Source organism: Lampetra fluviatilis, unplaced genomic scaffold (genome assembly GCF_964198595.1).
Source record: "Lampetra fluviatilis unplaced genomic scaffold, kcLamFluv1.1 SCAFFOLD_742, whole genome shotgun sequence".
Lineage (NCBI taxonomy): Eukaryota > Metazoa > Chordata > Hyperoartia > Petromyzontiformes > Petromyzontidae > Lampetra > Lampetra fluviatilis.
Genome location: NW_027620650.1, coordinates 39,293 through 47,500, shown reverse-complemented (window position 1 = coordinate 47,500; position 8,208 = coordinate 39,293).

Sequence of the window (8,208 nt, the reverse complement as noted above, 5' to 3'; positions counted from 1 at the left end):
AGCAATCTAACGACATGAATTGCGAAGACGTTTTTTGAACAATTGTATTCCTTTCCCAAAACATCGAGTGCTAGTGTATAAAACCGCTAGAGAAAATAAATTGGCAGGCGAAACTTAAAAAGGAGAGACCCATGAACAGCATGGCCAGGCGGCTCACCTCGACGTTTTTTCCCCCGAGCAAAGTCCGCCGAGACCCCCTGTATCCCACGGGGATGTACTGGCGTGCACTTAAAGGTTGATGCCGCTCTGTTACTTGGGAAACGAACCACAAGCCAAATCCAGCTAATTTGTGAATGACTTAGCTCTCCTGCTTTCTCGAGAACGTGCTTTTTTCGTCGGATGAAACTTCCACAGGCTTTTCCAGCAGATTTGCACCTGCACTCAAAAAAGTCAAAATTTTTACACATAGACCCCATCAAACGGGAGAAATTGGCCCGGATTGCTCTCATGTGCGTTACGGGGCATCGTTTCTCTCGCGCCGAATTCTCTCGAGCTGGGAAATCGCTCATTTTTGCGTCGCCAAATATCGTACGAACGCCGTGAAACTTCCACAGGCTTTTTCAGCAGATTTGCACCTGCACTCAAAAAAGTCAAAATTTTTACACATAGACCCCATCAAACGGGAGAAATTGGCCCGGATTGCTCTCATGTGCGTTACGGGGCATCGTTTCTCTCGCGCCGAATTCCATCGAGCTGGGAAATCGCTCATTTTTGCGTCGCCAAATATCGTACGAACGCCGTGAAACTTCCACAGGCTTTTTCAGCAGATTTGCACCTGCACTCAAAAAAGTCAAAATTTTTACACATAGACCCCATCAAACGGGAGAAATTGGCCGGGATTGCTCTCATGTGCGTTACGGGGCATCGTTTCTCTCGCTCCGAATTCCATCGAGCTGGGAAATCGCTCATTTTTGCGTCGCCAAATATCGTACGAACGCCGTGAAACTTCCACAGGCTTTTTCAGCAGATTTGCACGTGCACTCAAAAAAGTCAAAATTTTTACACATAGACCCCATCAAACGGGAGAAATTGGCCGGGATTGCTCTCATGTGCGTTACGGGGCATCGTTTCTCTCGCGCCGAATTCCATCGAGCTGGGAAATCGCTCATTTTTGCGTCGCCAAATATCGTACGAACGCCGTGAAACTTCCACAGGCTTTTCCAGCAGATTGGCACGTGCACTCAAAAAAGTCAAAATTTGTACACATAGACCCCATCAAACGGGAGAAATTGGCCGGGATTGCTCTCATGTGCGTTACGGGGCATCGTTTCTCTCGCTCCGAATTCCATCGAGCTGGGAAATCGCTCATTTTTGCGTCGCCAAATATCGTACGAACGCCGTGAAACTTCCACAGGCTTTTCCAGCAGATTTGCACCTGCACTCAAAAAAGTCAAAATTTTTACACATAGACCCCATCAAACGGGAGAAATTGGCCCGGATTGCTCTCATGTGCGTTACGGGGCATCGTTTCTCTCGCGCCGAATTCTCTCGAGCTGGGAAATCGCTCATTTTTGCGTCGCCAAATATCGTACGAACGCCGTGAAACTTCCACAGGCTTTTTCAGCAGATTTGCACGTGCACTCAAAAAAGTCAAAATTTTTACACATAGACCCCATCAAACGGGAGAAATTGGCCCGGATTGCTCTCATGTGCGTTACGGGGCATCGTTTCTGTCGCGCCGAATTCCATCGAGCTGGGAAATCGCTCATTTTTGCGTCGCCAAATATCGTACGAACGCCGTGAAACTTCCACAGGCTTTTTCAGCAGATTTGCACGTGCACTCAAAAAAGTCAAAATTTGTACACATAGACCCCATCAAACGGGAGAAATTGGCCCGGATTGCTCTCATGTGCGTTACGGGGCATCGTTTCTCTCGCGCCGAATTCTCTCGAGCTGGGAAATCGCTCATTTTTGCGTCGCCAAATATCGTACGAACGCCGTGAAACTTCCACAGGCTTTTTCAGCAGATTTGCACGTGCACTCAAAAAAGTCAAAATTTTTACACATAGACCCCATCAAACGGGAGAAATTGGCCCGGATTGCTCTCATGTGCGTTACGGGGCATCGTTTCTGTCGCGCCGAATTCCATCGAGCTGGGAAATCGCTCATTTTTGCGTCGCCAAATATCGTACGAACGCCGTGAAACTTCCACAGGCTTTTCCAGCAGATTTGCACGTGCACTCAAAAAAGTCAAAATTTTTACACATAGACCCCATCAAACGGGAGAAATTGGCCGGGATTGCTCTCATGTGCGTTACGGGGCATCGTTTCTCTCGCGCCGAATTCCATCGAGCTGGGAAATCGCTCATTTTTGCGTCGCCAAATATCGTACGAACGCCGTGAAACTTCCACAGGCTTTTTCAGCAGATTTGCACGTGCACTCAAAAAAGTCAAAATTTGTACACATAGACCCCATCAAACGGGAGAAATTGGCCCGGATTGCTCTCATGTGCGTTACGGGGCATCGTTTCTCTCGCGCCGAATTCTCTCGAGCTGGGAAATCGCTCATTTTTGCGTCGCCAAATATCGTACGAACGCCGTGAAACTTCCACAGGCTTTTTCAGCAGATTTGCACGTGCACTCAAAAAAGTCAAAATTTTTACACATAGACCCCATCAAACGGGAGAAATTGGCCCGGATTGCTCTCATGTGCGTTACGGGGCATCGTTTCTGTCGCGCCGAATTCCATCGAGCTGGGAAATCGCTCATTTTTGCGTCGCCAAATATCGTACGAACGCCGTGAAACTTCCACAGGCTTTTCCAGCAGATTTGCACGTGCACTCAAAAAAGTCAAAATTTTTACACATAGACCCCATCAAACGGGAGAAATTGGCCGGGATTGCTCTCATGTGCGTTACGGGGCATCGTTTCTCTCGCTCCGAATTCCATCGAGCTGGGAAATCGCTCATTTTTGCGTCGCCAAATATCGTACGAACGCCGTGAAACTTCCACAGGCTTTTTCAGCAGATTTGCACGTGCACTCAAAAAAGTCAAAATTTTTACACATAGACCCCATCAAACGGGAGAAATTGGCCGGGATTGCTCTCATGTGCGTTACGGGGCATCGTTTCTCTCGCGCCGAATTCCATCGAGCTGGGAAATCGCTCATTTTTGCGTCGCCAAATATCGTACGAACGCCGTGAAACTTCCACAGGCTTTTCCAGCAGATTGGCACGTGCACTCAAAAAAGTCAAAATTTGTACACATAGACCCCATCAAACGGGAGAAATTGGCCGGGATTGCTCTCATGTGCGTTACGGGGCATCGTTTCTCTCGCTCCGAATTCCATCGAGCTGGGAAATCGCTCATTTTTGCGTCGCCAAATATCGTACGAACGCCGTGAAACTTCCACAGGCTTTTCCAGCAGATTTGCACCTGCACTCAAAAAAGTCAAAATTTTTACACATAGACCCCATCAAACGGGAGAAATTGGCCCGGATTGCTCTCATGTGCGTTACGGGGCATCGTTTCTCTCGCGCCGAATTCTCTCGAGCTGGGAAATCGCTCATTTTTGCGTCGCCAAATATCGTACGAACGCCGTGAAACTTCCACAGGCTTTTTCAGCAGATTTGCACCTGCACTCAAAAAAGTCAAAATTTTTACACATAGACCCCATCAAACGGGAGAAATTGGCCCGGATTGCTCTCATGTGCGTTACGGGGCATCGTTTCTCTCGCGCCGAATTCCATCGAGCTGGGAAATCGCTCATTTTTGCGTCGCCAAATATCGTACGAACGCCGTGAAACTTCCACAGGCTTTTTCAGCAGATTTGCACGTGCACTCAAAAAAGTCAAAATTTTTACACATAGACCCCATCAAACGGGAGAAATTGGCCCGGATTGCTCTCATGTGCGTTACGGGGCATCGTTTCTCTCGCGCCGAATTCTCTCGAGCTGGGAAATCGCTCATTTTTGCGTCGCCAAATATCGTACGAACGCCGTGAAACTTCCACAGGCTTTTTCAGCAGATTTGCACGTGCACTCAAAAAAGTCAAAATTTGTACACATAGACCCCATCAAACGGGAGAAATTGGCCGGGATTGCTCTCATGTGCGTTACGGGGCATCGTTTCTCTCGCTCCGAATTCCATCGAGCTGGGAAATCGCTCATTTTTGCGTCGCCAAATATCGTACGAACGCCGTGAAACTTCCACAGGCTTTTTCAGCAGATTTGCACGTGCACTCAAAAAAGTCAAAATTTTTACACATAGACCCCATCAAACGGGAGAAATTGGCCGGGATTGCTCTCATGTGCGTTACGGGGCATCGTTTCTCTCGCGCCGAATTCCATCGAGCTGGGAAATCGCTCATTTTTGCGTCGCCAAATATCGTACGAACGCCGTGAAACTTCCACAGGCTTTTCCAGCAGATTTGCACGTGCACTCAAAAAAGTCAAAATTTTTACACATAGACCCCATCAAACGGGAGAAATTGGCCCGGATTGCTCTCATGTGCGTTACGGGGCATCGTTTCTCTCGCGCCGAATTCTCTCGAGCTGGGAAATCGCTCATTTTTGCGTCGCCAAATATCGTACGAACGCCGTGAAACTTCCACAGGCTTTTTCAGCAGATTTGCACCTGCACTCCAAAAAGTCAAAATTTTTACACATAGACCCCATCAAACGGGAGAAATTGGCCCGGATTGCTCTCATGTGCGTTACGGGGCATCGTTTCTCTCGCTCCGAATTCCATCGAGCTTGGAAATCGCTCATTTTTGCGTCGCCAAATATCGTACGAACGCCGTGAAACTTCCACAGGCTTTTCCAGCAGATTTGCACCTGCACTCAAAAAAGTCAAAATTTTTACACATAGACCCCATCAAACGGGAGAAATTGGCCCGGATTGCTCTCATGTGCGTTACGGGGCATCGTTTCTGTCGCGCCGAATTCCATCGAGCTGGGAAATCGCTCATTTTTGCGTCGCCAAATATCGTACGAACGCCGTGAAACTTCCACAGGCTTTTCCAGCAGATTGGCACGTGCACTCAAAAAAGTCAAAATTTGTACACATAGACCCCATCAAACGGGAGAAATTGGCCGGGATTGCTCTCATGTGCGTTACGGGGCATCGTTTCTCTCGCTCCGAATTCCATCGAGCTGGGAAATCGCTCATTTTTGCGTCGCCAAATATCGTACGAACGCCGTGAAACTTCCACAGGCTTTTTCAGCAGATTTGCACGTGCACTCAAAAAAGTCAAAATTTGTACACATAGACCCCATCAAACGGGAGAAATTGGCCCGGATTGCTCTCATGTGCGTTACGGGGCATCGTTTCTCTCGCGCCGAATTCCATCGAGCTGGGAAATCGCTCATTTTTGCGTCGCCAAATATCGTACGAACGCCGTGAAACTTCCACAGGCTTTTCCAGCAGATTTGCACCTGCACTCAAAAAAGTCAAAATTTTTACACATAGACCCCATCAAACGGGAGAAATTGGCCCGGATTGCTCTCATGTGCGTTACGGGGCATCGTTTCTCTCGCGCCGAATTCTCTCGAGCTGGGAAATCGCTCATTTTTGCGTCGCCAAATATCGTACGAACGCCGTGAAACTTCCACAGGCTTTTTCAGCAGATTTGCACCTGCACTCAAAAAAGTCAAAATTTTTACACATAGACCCCATCAAACGGGAGAAATTGGCCCGGATTGCTCTCATGTGCGTTACGGGGCATCGTTTCTCTCGCGCCGAATTCCATCGAGCTGGGAAATCGCTCATTTTTGCGTCGCCAAATATCGTACGAACGCCGTGAAACTTCCACAGGCTTTTTCAGCAGATTTGCACGTGCACTCAAAAAAGTCAAAATTTTTACACATAGACCCCATCAAACGGGAGAAATTGGCCCGGATTGCTCTCATGTGCGTTACGGGGCATCGTTTCTCTCGCGCCGAATTCTCTCGAGCTGGGAAATCGCTCATTTTTGCGTCGCCAAATATCGTACGAACGCCGTGAAACTTCCACAGGCTTTTTCAGCAGATTTGCACGTGCACTCAAAAAAGTCAAAATTTGTACACATAGACCCCATCAAACGGGAGAAATTGGCCGGGATTGCTCTCATGTGCGTTACGGGGCATCGTTTCTCTCGCTCCGAATTCCATCGAGCTGGGAAATCGCTCATTTTTGCGTCGCCAAATATCGTACGAACGCCGTGAAACTTCCACAGGCTTTTTCAGCAGATTTGCACGTGCACTCAAAAAAGTCAAAATTTTTACACATAGACCCCATCAAACGGGAGAAATTGGCCGGGATTGCTCTCATGTGCGTTACGGGGCATCGTTTCTCTCGCGCCGAATTCCATCGAGCTGGGAAATCGCTCATTTTTGCGTCGCCAAATATCGTACGAACGCCGTGAAACTTCCACAGGCTTTTCCAGCAGATTTGCACCTGCACTCAAAAAAGTCAAAATTTTTACACATAGACCCCATCAAACGGGAGAAATTGGCCCGGATTGCTCTCATGTGCGTTACGGGGCATCGTTTCTCTCGCTCCGAATTCCATCGAGCTTGGAAATCGCTCATTTTTGCGTCGCCAAATATCGTACGAACGCCGTGAAACTTCCACAGGCTTTTCCAGCAGATTTGCACCTGCACTCAAAAAAGTCAAAATTTTTACACATAGACCCCATCAAACGGGAGAAATTGGCCCGGATTGCTCTCATGTGCGTTACGGGGCATCGTTTCTCTCGCGCCGAATTCTCTCGAGCTGGGAAATCGCTCATTTTTGCGTCGCCAAATATCGTACGAACGCCGTGAAACTTCCACAGGCTTTTTCAGCAGATTTGCACCTGCACTCAAAAAAGTCAAAATTTGTACACATAGACCCCATCAAACGGGAGAAATTGGCCGGGATTGCTCTCATGTGCGTTACGGGGCATCGTTTCTCTCGCTCCGAATTCCATCGAGCTGGGAAATCGCTCATTTTTGCGTCGCCAAATATCGTACGAACGCCGTGAAACTTCCACAGGCTTTTTCAGCAGATTTGCACGTGCACTCAAAAAAGTCAAAATTTGTACACATAGACCCCATCAAACGGGAGAAATTGGCCGGGATTGCTCTCATGTGCGTTACGGGGCATCGTTTCTCTCGCGCCGAATTCCATCGAGCTGGGAAATCGCTCATTTTTGCGTCGCCAAATATCGTACGAACGCCGTGAAACTTCCACAGGCTTTTCCAGCAGATTTGCACGTGCACTCAAAAAAGTCAAAATTTTTACACATAGACCCCATCAAACGGGAGAAATTGGCCCGGATTGCTCTCATGTGCGTTACGGGGCATCGTTTCTCTCGCGCCGAATTCTCTCGAGCTGGGAAATCGCTCATTTTTGCGTCGCCAAATATCGTACGAACGCCGTGAAACTTCCACAGGCTTTTTCAGCAGATTTGCACCTGCACTCAAAAAAGTCAAAATTTTTACACATAGACCCCATCAAACGGAAGAAATTGGCCCGGATTGCTCTCATGTGCGTTACGGGGCATCGTTTCTCTCGCTCCGAATTCCATCGAGCTTGGAAATCGCTCATTTTTGCGTCGCCAAATATCGTACGAACGCCGTGAAACTTCCACAGGCTTTTCCAGCAGATTTGCACCTGCACTCAAAAAAGTCAAAATTTTTACACATAGACCCCATCAAACGGGAGAAATTGGCCCGGATTGCTCTCATGTGCGTTACGGGGCATCGTTTCTGTCGCGCCGAATTCCATCGAGCTGGGAAATCGCTCATTTTTGCGTCGCCAAATATCGTACGAACGCCGTGAAACTTCCACAGGCTTTTCCAGCAGATTGGCACGTGCACTCAAAAAAGTCAAAATTTGTACACATAGACCCCATCAAACGGGAGAAATTGGCCGGGATTGCTCTCATGTGCGTTACGGGGCATCGTTTCTCTCGCTCCGAATTCCATCGAGCTGGGAAATCGCTCATTTTTGCGTCGCCAAATATCGTACGAACGCCGTGAAACTTCCACAGGCTTTTTCAGCAGATTTGCACGTGCACTCAAAAAAGTCAAAATTTGTACACATAGACCCCATCAAACGGGAGAAATTGGCCGGGATTGCTCTCATGTGCGTTACGGGGCATCGTTTCTCTCGCGCCGAATTCCATCGAGCTGGGAAATCGCTCATTTTTGCGTCGCCAAATATCGTACGAACGCCGTGAAACTTCCACAGGCTTTTTCAGCAGATTTGCACGTGCACTCAAAAAAGTCAAAATTTTTACACATA